We start from the raw sequence: 17878 nt of genomic DNA, 5'->3' as shown, positions 1-17878 counted from the left end.
AATGAGGGTTAACAAATATTCCTTATATTACTTTCCAAGTGCCTTCTAATTACTCACCCTCTGATTCTGAATAACAACAGAAAAAGGTATCACTTAGTATTTCCAGCTCAGTTATTAGGATGTGATCCTTTCTTGTCAATCAGATAATCAGAAACTAAAAATAAAATGGTTCCATAAAAATATTCTAGAGACTCAAAAGAGATCATCAGATTTTTATGCCACTGAATGTAATATCCTTTAATAGCCCTCTGAAAATTTTGCCTGAGTTTCAAAGCCCACATTTTGAGTCTTTCATGTTATAACTAAAATGCATTAAGCACTGGCATATTTCTCAGTGGAAAAGTAAAAGAAATTATGAGTAGGTAAACCCATTGGAACAATGGCATTAGTTCTGATGATGGGTTGTCATTACACAGCATAAGATTTCTATAAGGGCAGGACTCACCTCTGATTTAGCTTTATAATATTTTTTTCATTCACAAGGTAGGTTTTGTTCTCAATCTTCTGACATATCACAAAATCTATAAAACATGGTAAGATTATTTCAATTCAAAGGATCAAACTCCTTGAGTTGTTTAGTTTTGCATAATCGCTGTACTTGGAAGATGGAAGCCTGAAGCACAGAAATGTGATAGAACTATGTTATGGGTGGAGAAGTTCATGGTAGTGGTGGGGCCCAAGATTCAGAGTGTCCTATGTTGGTCTATAACATTGTCCTAAATACTGACTCCAACCATCTGTCCTTGTGCCTCTTTAACCTTCTATCTATATGTCACTTCCATCTTCTATCCAACTTTCATAGTGTTCCTTTGAATATCATCCTGACCATCATACTCTAGCAGACTCACCCCCTCACCACTCATCTGGAGTAGACTAAAGGATTAATTCTCATCTTTCCCATGTAGTTACTGTTTTGAATTTTGTCCTATATCAAAGTGGTTCTAATAACCTACCTCCAGCCTATTAGATAAACAGCAGCACTACAAAACCAGGAACATCCACTTTTTTTTTGGCCCTGTGTTCACTCCTTTCCCCTCTCTGAATCTACCCACCTTTCTTCTACAGTTTATATGGTCTTACTATGAAGCATGAACTTTCTATTCTGCTGCTTTAGCACGATGCTTCAGCACTTTAAACATTGGGATGCATTTCCTTTGTTCTCTCCCACCTTACAGAGTTTCCACTCATTGACTAAGCTTTCAACAATGCAAGGGCAACCCCACTTTTAACTGCATGCTGAGGTTGTATCCTAATGATTTGTGTATGTTTGTAGGTAATCACATCTTTTTCTAAAGGAACTGGAATAGAGACAGTAAATCATTGATTTCATAATCATGGTCTCTACAAGGACTAGAGCTGTTCACTGCAACTTTTAGGGAGACATCGGCATTTCAGAAAGCTAAAAGGCATTTTGAAAGTTTTCACTACAAAAAAATAATGAATACATGATTTTGGAGATAAATATGTCAAACTTGATTTAACTACTGCACAATATAGCAATGTTATCAGGTGTCAAACGTTAGAAGGCACCCCAGACATATAGATAGATAGATAGATAGATAGATAGATAGATAGATAGATAGATAGATAGACAGATAGATAGATAGATAGAGATGATAGATAGAGATAGATAGATAGAGATAGAGATATTAAATAAATTGAAAAAGAAACTATAGTGACTATCTAAAATATATTCAAAACATGTTATTAAATTATTTCTATAGTTTTTCATCGGAGCTACCCTTCAATCTGGGTATGTTTCCTGAAAGTTCATTTTATCCTTTGGACAAACTAGTTCATCAAATTACTTTTCTAAGTTGGCTAGAAGCTTCATAACATCATAAGTTCTCATTTTGCTAGCAAATGTACTCATTATCTTGCCCATGTAACTGTAACTCTCTGTACGGTATTTTCACAATAAAAAAAAGAAATAGGAGGGAAGATATTAAAAATATATTAAACTGGGTGTTGGTAATTCTAACTACTTAAGAGGCTGAGATCTGAGGACTGATGTTTGAAGCCAGTCCAGACCTACAAATTGTGAGACTCTTATCTCCAATTAATCAGCAAAAAGCTGAAAGTAGAGCTGTGGTTCAAGTGATAACCTGGATCAAAAAAGCTGAAGGAGAGTACCAAGGCCCTGAGTTCAAGCCACATTACTAACACATACACATACACACAAAACAACAATGACAACAAAGAACTATATTAAATATGGTTTAAATTTTTTTCTTAAAATTTATTACTTTAGATGCATAAAAGTTTAGGATTGCAATGCAAAAATGTTGAAAGTTTGATACCAAACATAGTTTATATGACACACAGTATAATTACCAAATATATTAACTTATGACTGTATATGCTTCTTTATTAATGGATTCAATAACAGCATCTAGTAGCCAAGTGCTGGTGGCTCACATCTTTAATTCTAGCTACTCAGTAAGCTGAGATCTGAGGATCATGGTTCAAAGTTAGCCAAGGCAGGAAATACAGGCCCCGAGTTAAAGCTTCACAATTACCACTACCACCACCACCACCACCACCAACAACAACAATAGAAAACTAAAACCTAAAAACCAGAATCTAGTATTGTTTCTGATATCTAAATATTTTTGAAGTAGTGGTATCTAAGATACCTATAGGAATGTTAATGTGGTGTAAAAATGACTATGATTATTATTGGGGATAAACACAGGTACTACTTACATTGCTATGGTTTGTATGTACATTTGTAATGGTTAGAATTGAAATTTTTCAGTAAGACATTAGTGAATTAAACTTGTGATCACCCCTTGAACTGAGCTCAATGATCTATCCATAGATTCCAGGTTGGTTGGAGGGCCAAAGGTTAAGCACCTATGGACTAGGAGGAGGCCATCTTGCTACATCTTTCAGATGCGGTATAGCTGTATGGAGTAAGGATAAAGTAACTTCTTCAACCCACTATTCTTCTTAAATTGCTCTACTTAAGTTTTCAAACCCCAAGTTTGACCTGTTTGACATTTGCTTCACTCCTTACTGACTACATATGCGCAGATTTTTGAAATAATTTATTATCTTTAAGTGGTAGTACAGAGGGATTACCATTCAACAAGTTAGTTTATAAGTAAAATGATTCTTGATCAATTTCACCCCTTTTATCATTCTCCCCCATCCTTCTTGGCTCAATTTTCAGTTACTTTTAAAAACAAGTGTTATTCTCTTTTTTTTTTCACAAACCCTAACACAGAAAGGAAAGAAGAAAAGAACAGAAAATTTTCCATTGTACAAGTGCAGATTTACATTGTACCTAAACATCTACAAGATGAAATATTAATAATTGATGTGCCATTAGCTCATCTTTTCCCTTCCCAGCTCAATTCTTAGGGGATTATTTTCTAAATTGTTTGCTGAAATAAATTTCATGTCTTTTAAAACAGACTACTGAGAACAAATTCTTAAAAATACAAAGAGTTTTATAATTACCTCAATTTCTTTCCTCACTTTGAAGCATAGTGATTTCCCAGCCTACTCCCTCATGGGCTGCAGCTCCCAGATACCCAGGATAGCACCCACTGTTTTGTTTGGGTGAATGGCTCATCTGCTGGCCACATAAGGCATAACTCCTAACCTATTCCTTTCTCCACATACCTTTCAGTAACTGCTACACAACATTTTGAGTGGTCATCCTCATTCAAATTTACAAATAATGAAAACTGCTCGTAAACAAAAGAATGCCATTTCACTTTCAATTTATTCAAAACATTTCTAAAGATAAAATTCAGCATCATCAAGGTTCTTAGGAAATGAACAACTGAATTCAGTGCTCTGGGAAAGTGAGTACCATCTTTCTCAAGGCCAATTTGGTAAATGTTTTTGACAATCCCTTAAAATACTTAGAGCTTTTTATCTGATTTTAGAATTTCACTTAGAGGATGGATACGTACAAAAAACATTTGCTATAGGGATATTTGACAAAATCAATAGTTCACAATGGGACAAAATTGGAAAGAAATGTCAAAAGGACATTAATAGGATTCTAGAAGTACATTTGGTAATCTTGAAAAATGTATATAATGTTTTAATTTTTTTAAGTTTGCAGAGCAGAAACAAATAAGAACATACACATAACTATAAATCCATAGCTAAATATTTGAGAAGATACATACCAAGTCATTTAATATATTTTTATGAATGAATGTTTTTCTGCTTATCATTGTTGTTTAAATTCTTGTTTTATGATACTTTTATAACTTAAAGCATGTTTTTAATTAAGAGACTTTTCAGGGTATAAATGACTACCTACCCGTGTAAACTATCACAAATGTTTACTTCTCTAAAGTGAGGACAAATCCCCATTTCAGCTTTGAAATATCTGCCTTGCTCAGCACCTTTGGCTGAGGACTCAGGAATGAAGGGGAGAGCACGTTTTTCTTTTACTCTGACATGTATTGCCATTAATTATGTGTTTTCTTTGTTGTTCATCAGCAGTAAACTTCAGGGTTAAGTTTTTCCTACCAATTTTAAACAGTTCTGCATGGCCAGTTTTCAGGTCTGTCAAGAAAAGCTAAGACTAATATCCTGGTGTCATGTTCATGACCATCTGTGTAGAAACAAAATCAGGTTTGGACAGCTTTTATCTTGCTAAGGTTCAGATGTTTTGATGTGTGGGATGAATACTTGGGTTTAGAAGCATAGCTGTATTAGCATGTGTGGTGAGGTGTGGGGGCAGAAAGGGGGGGAAAGGGGGGAGACAATCTTTTCTAAACCAGCTCTTCCAAGTATGAATGAAAAGTCATTAAAGCAATATGAGCCATCTTGGAATGTAAAGGGACCTGCAAAATAGAGGGACTGTTAAAGCATGGGAGTTTTGGTCAAGGTGGGAGCTTTCTGAAGACATGAATAAAAGATGAGATTTTTTTTCCCCCAAGTTAGAAAATTTAGTGAGTGAAGTGATTTGGTTGCATGGTTGTAAAGTTGGTTTTCTTGGTTGTAAAGAAATGAGGCAGCAGGCAGCTACACCTGGTTTTGTACTGCCCTGAGGACTGAGGGTAACTAGGGGGCTATAAGTCTGCAGGCTGGGCTGTGTGTGTGCATGTGTGGGGACTGGAAAACACTCTCACCAGTGTTTAAAGCCCAGAGCTCACTGTTAGGCCTTTCAAATCCACCTGCCATCTGGCCTCATGTAGTTCTCCTATAATTATTTCCCTTTCCTTTTTCTGCCCTGGAGTCTTCTTGGAAGGGAATTAGGAAGCACCAAATTGGGTTCACAGGAAAAGAAAAGAGTTTTTTTGTGGTTGTTGTTGTTTTGTTTTGTTTTTTAAATCTGAGCTAGATGAGATACCAGTTTTTATATCACACCTTTGGCAGCTTTTCCTTTTTGCTCAATTAATAAAGAAGACAGTTTCTCTGAGCTCTGCCTTTAGAAAGATGGCTTCAATGAACTCAGTTACCTTGCACATAAATACTTTAATAGTTACCTCATTTGCCCAAAGGGCCAAATCTTAGATCCTAGTGTTTGTGTGTGTGTATTATAATATTTATCTCTCTATATATGTCTGTATGTATCTTCAGAACTACCAAATAGAAAGGCTTAGTACTTTATGATTAAAAAATTCATGTAAGTAAGATTTCTGGCTGATAAAGCCCCAGAGTATAACTTTAAATTAATATTGCAAGCCTGAAATAAAGCAGAAGAACTTGGTAGGAGATCCATGTGGTAAATCTACAGGATACCAAACATCCAGATGTTGGGAAACATCTGTATTACTGCTTGAACTTTTCATTATTTCCTGGATGTCTGGCTTCAAGTAGACAGGCTAAGTCTTGTAGCTTTGGCAGATTTCAAAAAAAAATCAAGGAAAATATTTCATCACATAATTTCTTTTGATACTTCTAGTTTAAAGTCAACTCTATCATCTTTTTATTCCCCAGAGTATTATTGAGTGGAAACTTAATGCATATTGGTCAAATGAAAGAAAAAAAAGATGATTCATAATTAAATGTACAACTGAATAAGGAAATGATTTCTGAGTAGGACAATTCCATTATTAGCAATAGCATATCTATGAACTCAGGAGCACATTTATTCTGAAACCTTCATTCTAGGCCTCCACATTTCATCAATCTTTATCATCCCTCATTATAATATATAGAGAGTCTGAATAATTATTCTTGTTTTACAGGTGAAAATACTGAGGAACTGAAATATGAAATCTGTCAAGGCAATACTGAGATCCTATAGATCATGCACAGGCCCATCCCAAATCATCCAATAAAATATGAGTCTTCTTTACTTATACAGGTTTATTCTTTGAACCCCAGAGAGATTTATACTTGCATTTACTTCTAATTTATTATGTTGATATGAGGCCTGAATTACTGAGATATGTGAAGAGGATGTATACTTGAAATATATCCTGGAACATTTTCCCCAGAAATCCTGTCTAAACACCTTTACTTTGCCATTAAGCTGATATTAGTTACTTTGGGTAAAATGAGGATGATAGCAGTATTTTCTTCACCAAAGTATTGTTGGTAGAATCAGTCTCATTAGGATTGTTGAAAGTATTTCCTAGGGAATTATATGTAACCATTCACTAAAGTTTCAGGCACATAGCAACTGTTCAAGCAGACAGAACTTGCTGTTGTTATTAATGCGCATGATACTGTCATTGAGCAGGGCTCAGAGTCTATTCTCAACTACATTGTCTATTCCCACCTCCTATTATGTAGACATTGATGCAAAGGATGCTCAAACTACCACTGTAATTTAAAAAATAACCCTATTTTTTTGTTTTGTTTGCTTCTGTTTTTACTACACAGTGAGTAGGTTGGGCAAATAAAACCAGTCTTCCTTAACTACAGCTGAGTCTAGCCATGCCTCTTCTTGGTGGAATGAAGTGGAAGACTGAATTAAAGTTGAGAATTGACTGGCTCATTAAAAGCCCCCGAGTGAAAGACTGTTCATATGAGCAAAATACTGTCAACAAATGTTTATTTAATGTCTATAAGGCAGGTCTCTGTGGGCTCTTTAAAAAAATTGTAGCATAGATTACTGGCTCCATTGGTTAAATCCCAGAGAGAGCAGTAGTTCATCTGACTTAGCAAAAGAAGAGTGAGTTTAGAATTCTCAAAGTAGTCAAGAGAGCTGTGGCAAGTAATCTCTTTTAGAAAGAACTAGAAAGAATATGCTGATCTAATAGGTTATCCAAGGTCCCATCCTAGTATGTTCAAAATTAGAACAGAACTGAGCAATGCTATACTAAGGACCAAGGCTGGGTTGTATGGCTACATATGGTTCTAAGTGTCACAAAATACCTGAATGAATCAAATTTAAAAATAGAGAAAGTTTATTTTGGCTCATAGCCTTTGGAGATTTTGTCAGGGTTGGTTGGCTTCATTGCTTTTGGACACTCCATTAGGCAGAAGAACCATGGCCGAGAGTGTGGGATGTAAACTTTTCACCCTAAGATGACGAGGAAGAAGAGACAGAATGAACAAGAGCCCAGCATCCCATATTCTCCTTTGAGAACACAGGATACTGACCTGAAACCTACAACTAGGCCCCCAACTCTTAATGATGTCCTCCATCTTCTATGACCACCAAGCTGAGGACTGATTCTCTAACACAGCAGGATTTATTTATTTACTTATTTGCCAGGGGAGGGGAATTTATTAACCAATTCTCCTAATATATATGGATGGATATGTTTCAGTGGATCCTCTTTTTCAGGATTTTAAGCTGTTGTTACATCTCAGAATCTCCATAGGATTCCTGTTACCACTGTTTCAATTTCTTTTGTCCCTAAAAGGACTGAAGCTATTTGGGAATAGAAAGACACCTGTTGACCTGATAAATGGATAAAGAAAATGTAGTGCCTATATTCAATGGTATGAAATAATGTTTTCAAAAAATGGATGGAACTGGAGAGCATCATATTGAGTGAGAAAAATCAAGCAAGATAAATTTGCTCCTATGATGAATCTAGACCGTAATAATAAAATAATATGATATGATATGATTGTAAAAGGGAGAATGCTGAGAGGGTGAAGTAGTAGAAGAAAGGAGGGAAAAGGGGAGGATAAAGGGTGAATATGATTGAAGTATATTAAACATACATCTGAAAATAGCACAATAAAACATAGTAAAAAAACTATTGAAAGTGGAGGCTGGATAAGTATGGTTAAGTAAGAGTAATATAGAATTTGATCAAAGTGCATCAAATACACATATAAATGTCACAATGAAACCCTTTTGTAATTGATTTATACTACTAAAAAGAAGAAAAAAGAAAAAAGGTAGCTATTGGTAAACAACTATTACTCCCTATGGTGTTACAGACGAAAGAAAATCCTATCTTTCTTTGCCAATCACTGTAGCTTTGTACAAGACCTCTGGCCAGAGGCTACCTGCTCATTCTGTGGCCTTAGCTTTTCACTATTTGCAAGTCTAGCTTTGGAATGGGTTAAATGGGCATAGAATTCCCCTCAGTCTTCCAGAATGACTGTGGGCATGCAAGAAGGAAGATATTCAGAAATCTCTCAGCCTCTCCACAACTGAGGGGGCTGTGAGTGCCTTACCACTAAGGAGGGGGAAAAATCATGAAAAATGCATCCTCAGCCTCTCTAATCTTAGAAAGCAGAGTAAGCAATTTGGGAAGAATTGGTTTGTGTTTGTTATATTGGTAATCTGAAGAGATGTGAGTAGTTTCCTGTCTAACTATGTATAGAAGGAGCATGCAGGGAAAGTCCTCAGGGAAAATGTGAGCCCTATTTCTCATCAGGAAATTGCCTTGCTTTGGTCAAGTTGTAATTGACCAGCACAATATTCTCACAGTCTACCTTAATGTCAGGTTAGATCTGATTAGACCAAACCCAAGTCTCAACAGTTTGGTATCTTTCTACCTCCAGACAAGTATATCTTTACCTCATTTTTTTTTTTTTTTGGTGCCAGTAACCACACTTGAACTCAGGGCCTTATCATTTGGCTTTTTTGCTCAAGGTTAGCTTTGTAGGACTTGAGCCACATCCCTACTTGCTACTTTTTGCTTCTTAAGGAGATAGAAATATCACAGACTTTCCTGCCTGGGCTGGTACCAATCCATGATCTTCAGATCTCAGCCTCCTGAGTAGATAGGATTACAGGCATAAATCTCCAGTGTGACCCTCCCCCCCCCCTACACCACCACTTTACATACCTGGTGGTTTTGATCTTGCAAAGTGCAGAGCTTGGGGCCTGATTTTTTTTTTTAAAGAAAGATTCATTTGACATGTATTTCCCCAAAATCCATTTGGCCACCCATTCCCACATGTTTTTCAAAGGGGGGGGGAACAGAAGGGACCAATCCCTTTTTTGTTTTGTTTTGTTTTGTTTTGTTTTCCTGCTATAACTTCTCTGAGTGTCTGATTTCTGCCCTTTATTTGTAAAGCCCTGTTAAGATAGTGATGGACATAAATACAAGTGAAACACACCCACGAATTAGGAAGAATGGACTCATTCAGGAGTTGCTAACACCTGGAGTTCATTCCAGATGTGTCTAGGAAGAAGACTCTGATGATGGTGTTAAAACAATAGAAATGAGTCAGAGTGGACATGTAAAACTTAGGCACAACTCCCACAGGCAGGGCTGTTGCCATTTTTTTTGTTTTATTTATTGAGATCTCCCTCTCCTTTAGTTAATGTACAGAGCCAGGTTATTTCACACAGCCACCAAGCAGTAGTTTTTTAAATGATTCAGGGAAGTATAGCTTTCATTTAGGTTTGTGCCCTCCAGTCTGTTTATACTGGTCGATACACTTGTCTGAAAAATATAATGGATTAGCACATCATTCAACAAGCTAGTCAGAAGGCAAGCTCAAGGCGACAGACACCAAAAAGTAAATTACAGTCAGTAGTAGGGGTAGGCCATGCCTTGAGCTAGGAAACATCGTATCAGCACAAAACCTGTATTCTCTGAGAATGGCGGTGGAACCGAAAGAGATGAAAAATTTACACTCAAATAGAATAAAACAATCAGCTCTACAAATTCATACGGTACTATAAACTGGGTGGTTTATGATGCCGAATGCAAAGGGAATCTGGCGCTCCACCAGCCCACACATTATAACCTCAGCTGGAAGCAGACACGGATGGCATTTGTTTCATTTAATAGGCCTACTTTTGCAGGCAGGCATAGATCATGGCTTACTTTACACATTCCATTTAAATATTTGTAAAACGCCAGTTTGCCACAGGTTTGTACTCAGCAACACAAGGGCTGAGGAGGACCATGTGGGGGAGGATCTTAAAGGAACATATTTATTCTTTCTTCTCTCTCTCTCTGTCCCTCTCTCTCTCCTCTCTCTCTGCCTTCTCTTCTTATTCCCTTCCTTCCATGCTTTATTTCTCAAGACAGTATTGTCTTGAAATTCTCATGACCTTGGATATGTATCACATATCATCTTCTTTGACATGGACTAAAAATCATCACTAAGGCAGATACAGGCCTAGCAATAATTATTAACTGGTTCTACATTATCTAATAATCACTGTCAGTTAAAAATAAGAATTAGAAATGGATTTTCAAATTCCAAAGTCCTCTACATTTTAAATTGCCATAATATAAATTCCAAACGAAAGGAATTGCTTCCTTCATTGAGACCTTACCGAAAGACTGCATTGTTCTTACCGTCCTTAGATGCAGTGCCTCTACAATAATTTGTTTGGGGAATTATTACCTAATTGTATGTATGGGTAGTAAAGTCAGAAAAGAAGAACGGCAGCTCAGTACACAGAAAACATTCAAGACAACTGGGAGAATCCACGAATCTAAAGACAGACCTGACCAAATTACCAACGATACGAGCTGTGGTAAAGAGCAGCAGCAACAGAAACAAGGATGAGATTTCCAAGTTAAAAAAATTATAGAAAATGGTTTGCATATTTTCACCTATACAAGATTTTTCAGTTAATAGGGAGATCCATGAATGTGATTCTTACATCTTGGAGTCTGATCACATTAGTAGACTTGCTAAAGGCAACAGTGTATATTCTGGTGACTAATGAGCTATGTTGAATGACAGCAATTAATTGGGTGTGGTACTGGTCTGTAATGGAATCCATGACTCTAGAATTTCTTAGGGTTCTCATCCATCCCACAGGCAGTATTTCCATTAGGTTTGGTAGAAAAGTGTCAGAATTATCCTAGCCTTAACAGATGGCTGGCCTTCCTAGTTTTGACCTTTCTTCACACTGGGTGTCATGTGTTTCAGCATCTCTGTCCATTTCATCCATTTTATATGAGTGGAATTAGCTTGACTCATGATACCAAGAGTAACTCCATAGTCTTATTCTGGTCTCATCTTTATTAGATGAGAGAAACTATGTTCCCACACCAAAGACCTCTTTCTTTACCCATTGAAACTTCCATACTCCCCAACTTTCCTCAAGCAGAAGCCAGAGACCTCACCACTTATTTCCTAGCATCCCTTTCCCTCCATCAAACTACATTTTCCTTCCATCCTTACCAACAAACTGCTTGGAAGAGAGGATGACACTCCCTGAATATACGTGTCCCTTTTGTCCCTCAGCACAAGGCATTCAACCTCAACCTTCAGCAATGGTACTCAATTTACTGGTGAGCTTCTTACTGAGATGCCATGGCTTTTTTCTATTCATATAATATTTCAGCCCTTTGAGTACATCCATCCTGCAAGTATCTTTTCTCTGGACTTTCCTGATGACAACTTATTATGAATTGTCTTAAGGAAGGTCCTCAGGGTTATGTTCTGACTATGTTATACATCAACTTCCCTGCTGCCTTCCCTTCCTCTGGCTGTGAGACAGAGAATTCTTAGATTGCTTTCTTGGTACTTCCTCTTTCTAATACTTGAACTGCAACTTCCTCCTCCTACCCTTTCCTACTCTCCTCTACTTCCTGTGGGTGCTGGTGCTATGTCTATGCCAATCACTTCCCAAACTATGACTTTGGGCTAACCTCTCTCATGAGCACTAAAGGCTATTATTTCAATGGATATCCCATAAGCTTCTCTAATACTACATATCCTAGCCCAACTGAAGTTCTAAAATTGTACCTCCTTCCCAATGCCTGCTATACTGGGTCAGTCACCAAGGTGTTCATCTCATCTATAGAAACTTCATTGCCTTCCTTGTACTGACCTACCCCATGTACCCTCTGCATTGGCCTCTATTCCTTGACCATGTGCCAGTCTTTTAACTGGAGCATGCCCTCTATTCTGTATTTTCTTGAGCATATTTTTCTTTTCTAAAGCACAGATCTGACTGTACTTTTTCCTTGTAGCTCCTAAAGGTCTAAAAGGAGATAATCTGGCTTGCTGTCACCCTTTATAACTTGGCCAAGTCTTATCTTCCCAGACTTTTGCTTTGACTGGAATACCATCCTTTCCCTTTCCAGATGGAAAATGGCCATCAAAGACTGCCTTACAAATTTCTCCAGTCAGAGTTAGCCATCCACACTTTCTGTGATTTGTAGCATGTCTCTCATTGTAAATTGTGACATGAAAATCTTTGAGACCTGCTCTATGTAAGTAACTGTAGTTGACTGTCATATTTACAACATCTAGGAACTCTCTGTCGTGGAGGGTGAAAGTGATGCCTTAGTCATTGGTAGTGTTGGGGCACACATCTCACCAGTGTCAGCTGAATGCAGGCATACATGAATTCATATCCATTATGTGGAGAATATCATGGGTGCCCTGAATCTACACCTTATTGTTTACTCAGCTCTGCTAGCAAATCTTGGAATCTTTCCAACAATGTTGAAGGATCACAATTTTCAGATGTATTTCTGTAATGTTCCCAGTGTTTTCATGAGTTACTTCTGAGCAGATGCTTCACTGCTCTAGGCCTTAGTGTCTCTTAATTCATAAAATGTGATTGGGCTAACACTGCTGTTAGATACTTAAAACTGGCCAATAGCAAGAGTCTATGATAATGGTTACCAGTGAGCACACTGGAGTCCAGTGGAATGGGCTTAAGTGCTAGTTGTGCTACCTGCTAGTTTTATGACCTACTTACTTGTTTGCTTTCTCTCTCTTTTTATCTCTTTGTCTGTCTTTCCTTTTCTTTCCTTTCCCTTCCTTCCTTCTTTCCCTCCCTCCCTCCCTCATTTCCTTCCTTCATGCTTTCCTTCTTCCCTTCCATTTCCTTCCTTTGTGCTTTCCTCCTTCTCTTCTTTTCCCTTTCCCTTTCTCTTCTTTTCTCCTTCCTTCCTTCCTTCCTCTTTTCTTCCTTTCCCTCTTTTTCTTTTTTTTTTTGTATGTGTGTGTCTACACTGGGACTTGAACTCTGGGCCTCTTGTTCTCTTTGGCTTTTCACTCAAAGCTGGCACCATTTGAGCCATACCTCCCATTCTAGCTTCTTCCTATTACTTAACGATAAGAGCCTCATAGATTTGTCTGCCTGGACTGGCTTCAAACCTCAGCTCTCAGATATCAGCCTCCTGAGTAGCCAAGTAGCTAGCATCACAATATCTAGCGATTTACTTATCTACAAAATGGGGACAGTATTGTACCTAACAATAGTTAGGAATATATTTTTTAATTGATCTAAAAGACTTAGAACTGTATTATCACTTAGAGAGAACTTAATAAGCATTACTTACAATTATAGTTAATTTGGGAGGCCTTCAAATATGAATGGAGGTCCACAGGGCAAAAGAAATACATCCCAGAAAGAGCATCAAGAAGGTGCGAATCAGCATTTAATACCTCAGAATTGTTTAGATTTTATGAATTTTTAATGCTTTTCTCATTTTTTTAGATATCCTATGAAAGATTTGGGAAATGTAATAAATACGAATTGATGATGTTCAAATGCCTAGAGTCAATTAATATCCATATGCATTCTGGAAAATGAAATAGGCTCATTAAAAAGAAAGTCAGTCTGTCCTTTGCATTAGCCTAGAATAAAAGGGTAACGACAAGGTATCTGAGAGAACTAGTTATTGACATCACTGACCTATAAACATATCCCCTTCAGCGTGATATACAGCACTTCAGTACCCTTGTTTTTATATAATTGCTATTACCCAAAGCCTTTCAATTTCGAGTGCTCAAACGAGAGCAATTCATATTTCAGATAATCTGCCAACGAGGAAAACTAATTTCAAAATATTTGATCATAAAAGTTGTCCTCAGCTTCTACAGAGATAATTTAGTCAAATAATATCAGATAATCTGAAAGCAGTCTTCGCAGGAAATTGCTAGGGACTCCATCTAAGCAGGCTCCATTTGCACTTATATAAATGTACTGAAAGTGTAGGAGACTTTGACAGCTTGCCATATGTGATTTCATTCCATAGCCTACCTACTTTACCATCAAAAGTTATATCCTTTGAAGCATTGCCAGAATTACTTTACCCCAGTAGATATGCGAGATGTGCCCTTTAAAAGCCATATCATTTCTTTTCTACTCTGACTAGTTCAGGGTAGCATCTGCTCAACTAAATTCCTTTGAAGGTTAAAAATAAAATAGCCTATTTTTTCCAGGCTCCCCTCCTCCACCCTTGCCCCAGTGCCTAGGATTTCTCCCAGTGTGAAGGAATTGCAGAGAATACTCTTTGAAAAGAAGGAGCCTCAGGAATCACCCCTTCATTTTATACTCAGAAATTAAGATGCAGGATGCTTCAAGGTCACAGAGACAAAACCTTGACTAGGTTTCTTGGGTCCCAATCCAGAGTTCTACTTCCTATTTTTCCCAAAGACTAAATGTCTAAAACACACACACACACACACACACACACACACACACACACACACACACACACACACACACACACACACACACACACACACACACACACACACACACACACACGCAGAAAGGATCCAGTCAGAAATTGACAATAGGAAACACCACCAATGAAGTACCGGATGAATGTTATTGGATCTCCTGTCTAGGAAACAGTTGATTTTTTAGAAACAGTCACATTTGGTACTCTCTCTCCTCAGGACTGCATACAGTTACAGTCAGTTACTATACTGCTGTGACTTGGAAGCTGATGGCCCTGAACAGTTCAAAATGAGTAACATAGAAAACCAGGATTGTCTGATTTTCCTCTCTGCTTCCTAATCTATGCCTCTTTTATAATTATTTTAAAAGGTGCTATCTGATTTCCTAAGCACCTCCCCAGGTGTTCTCAGTGAGAATGAAGGAATGAACATATCATCCTGTGTCACAGAGCAGTTGTGACATTTGCGAAATATCTTTAGTTCAACTCTTCTAATTTCAATGTCTCCTACACCCAGGGTTGTAGGGCCCCTGCATTTTATTGAAGGACTGGTTGAGTCAGTAATTGCATGCTTTTCTTGTAACCCTAACAGTTCTGAAATGTAGTAGAATGGCGTGGGCTTTTGTTGGTCTTTGCAAACTCTGAAACACCAATTTTAATTCACGAACTAGAAAAATGTTTTTTTGTTTTGTTTTAAATATAATTTTAGAGAATGGGTGTTCATTTTTGTTCCTTGTTTTCCTTGAATTTGTTTCTGTACTCAAGAGAGGTACAGACTTTCTCATCCCAACAGCTAGAAGATGGGATGTTATAAGAGTGTATCGCACTTTGAAGTGACCCTAGACAACTAGAGTTCACAGGAGTAAAAGCATAATCACGCTTCATTCTTCCAAACAATATTCCTATAACTTTTGGCCACCAAAGCTGAAGAGATTCACAAGGAGAAGTGAAGCATGCTTAAAAGTTAGTCTGACAAATGAACTGAAATGTTAGTTTTTAAAAGAAGAAGCACATTTGTCTATAACTAATAAATACATGAAAAAAGTTTCCACATCTTAGCCATAAAGGAAATATAAGTCAAAACTACACTAAGATTTCATCCTATCCCAGCCAGAATGGCAATCATCAAGAAAACAAAACAACAACAAATTCTGACGAGAATTCAGGAGAGAGAGAGAAAAAAGAACCCTATTATACTCTTGGTGAGAATGTAAATTAGTACAGTGGAAATAAGGTTCCACAAGAAGTTAAAAATAGAACTACAGTATGGTCTTGTTGTACCACTCCTGGGCATACATCCAATAGAATCAAAGTCATCACACAATAGAGATACCTGCAAACTCACGGTTCTTGTAGCACTATTCCCATAACCTCACTTTGGAATCAGTGTAGATGACCATCACCAGATGAATAAAGGAAATATGATCTCTCTCTCTCTCTCTCTCTCTCTCTCTCTCTCTCTCTCTCTCTCTCTCTCTCTCTCTCTCTCACATACACACACACACACACACATACATACATACACATACAAAATGGAGTATCACTGAGTCATTAATGAAGTTGTCATTTGCAGGAAAATGAATGGGACTGGAAATAATCATATTAACAGAAATAAGCCAATCTGAGAAAGAAAAATATTGCATCTCCTCTCATAAATGGAATCTAGAGTTAAAAAACAAAACAACAGAAAATAAAACCATGGCATGAGTATAAAATGATGCAGGGGAAGGAGGATTGTTTGTACTGAGACCCTGTGGGAGAGGTAAGGAAAGAAGAGATGGTTAAAGAGGTTTTGAAAATAGAACAATGAAACCCATTAAGCTTGTTTAAGAAAATGGGGAGTGAAGATAAGAAAGAGTAATAAAGGAAGTGAGTTAAATCATAGTACACGATATGCATGTATGGAAATACCACAGTTAAACCTCATTGTATCATAATATACACTAGTAAACATTTTGCCAACAAAATATCTGTCATTTTTCATTGTCATTTCTGAATGATCTTAAAAAGGAATACCTCAGACACTTTCTTTTGTATCTCTCTTCCCCTTCTATCATTCCATTTTGATTTCAGTGGTTAGATAAGGATTACATAGATACTGAAAGGCAAGAAGGAGGAAACCCATCTCTCATATGAGTACTTGCTAATACAAATTACCTTTGGTCATTTTGGAAGTTTTACAAGCCTTAACATCTCTAACAGCAAAACTTTGATTAGTCAGATGCAAGCTCATAATTAAATACAGTAGGAACAAACACCTCAAATCCAAAAGCCAAAGCTCAGATCTGTGTGAAATTATCTTTAATACGCATGTTCCTGAAGGCCTGCGTTCTTTCCAGAGAGCCTGTTTGCTAGTGTCTCGTAGAAGAGCAGTGTTCAAGGGTCCTGGCCTGTGGCCCCCAGCCCATGCTTCTGCTGAGAAGAGAAAGCCATAGAGGAAGATTGGTTCATATAAAGGCTGCTGCTCTAAAGCCCAGCCAAAACCCCAAATGTAATCTATGATTCTTTACCTGGCATTCCAAGGCTATGTCACTGACATATTTCTGGGATTTTCTGTATTCTACCTCTGCTAGGGGGCTCCGATTTCCCTGAAAAGGTCTAATCTCACACCAATTTTTCCTTTCCTTCCTAGAGAAAACTCCTTTCTGTATCCATTCTCCTGCTGTCAAAAAATTCTGCTTAGTTATTGAAAGCAATAGGCTTAATCTGCTAGCACATTAAAAATTAACAGCAGAGGAGAAAATTTTTGTCTTGTTATTGAATGTGGTCAATTTGCAGCTGTGAAAGACTGAGAGGAAGAGGAGAAGGGACACCCAGAGGAAAACAGGTTTGCTTGTTTCAGTGAACCATTGTGGAAATTATTTACATCCGCAGACAAAAAAAGAATGCAGTAGGCATAAAAACTAATCAGAAAGAAACATTTGTAGATGCATATAGGTATGTGAATAGAATACATCTAAAGATAACTTAAATAACTGAGCCAGCTGTTATCAGTCTCTTTAAAAGGGACACGTGTTTAGGGAAAGGAGATTAAAGTTTTAGACTGTCACACAAAAAGAAAAAGTGGGACTAAAAGAGATCTAAAGGTCATGGGGTATTTGTGGTTCAAAACTGGTATCCGGCTTACTGTTATCAGCCTAATTCTA

General features: G+C 37.3%; 1 protein-coding gene across 5 annotated transcripts in view; it reads right to left on the bottom strand.

Annotated features, from left to right (window-relative positions):
- The window catches only part of Npas3 (neuronal PAS domain protein 3), an 890187-nt gene that overhangs the window by 223121 nt on the left and 649188 nt on the right, over nucleotides 1-17878 (bottom strand). The window lies entirely within an intron of this gene.

Source organism: Dipodomys merriami, unplaced genomic scaffold, assembly GCF_024711535.1.
Source record: "Dipodomys merriami isolate MVZ:Mamm:240054 unplaced genomic scaffold, mDipMer1.0.p SCAF_1, whole genome shotgun sequence".
Lineage (NCBI taxonomy): Eukaryota > Metazoa > Chordata > Mammalia > Rodentia > Heteromyidae > Dipodomys > Dipodomys merriami.
The sequence above is the reverse complement of the archived record's forward strand: the minus strand, read 5'-3'. Positions and strand labels throughout refer to the sequence as shown.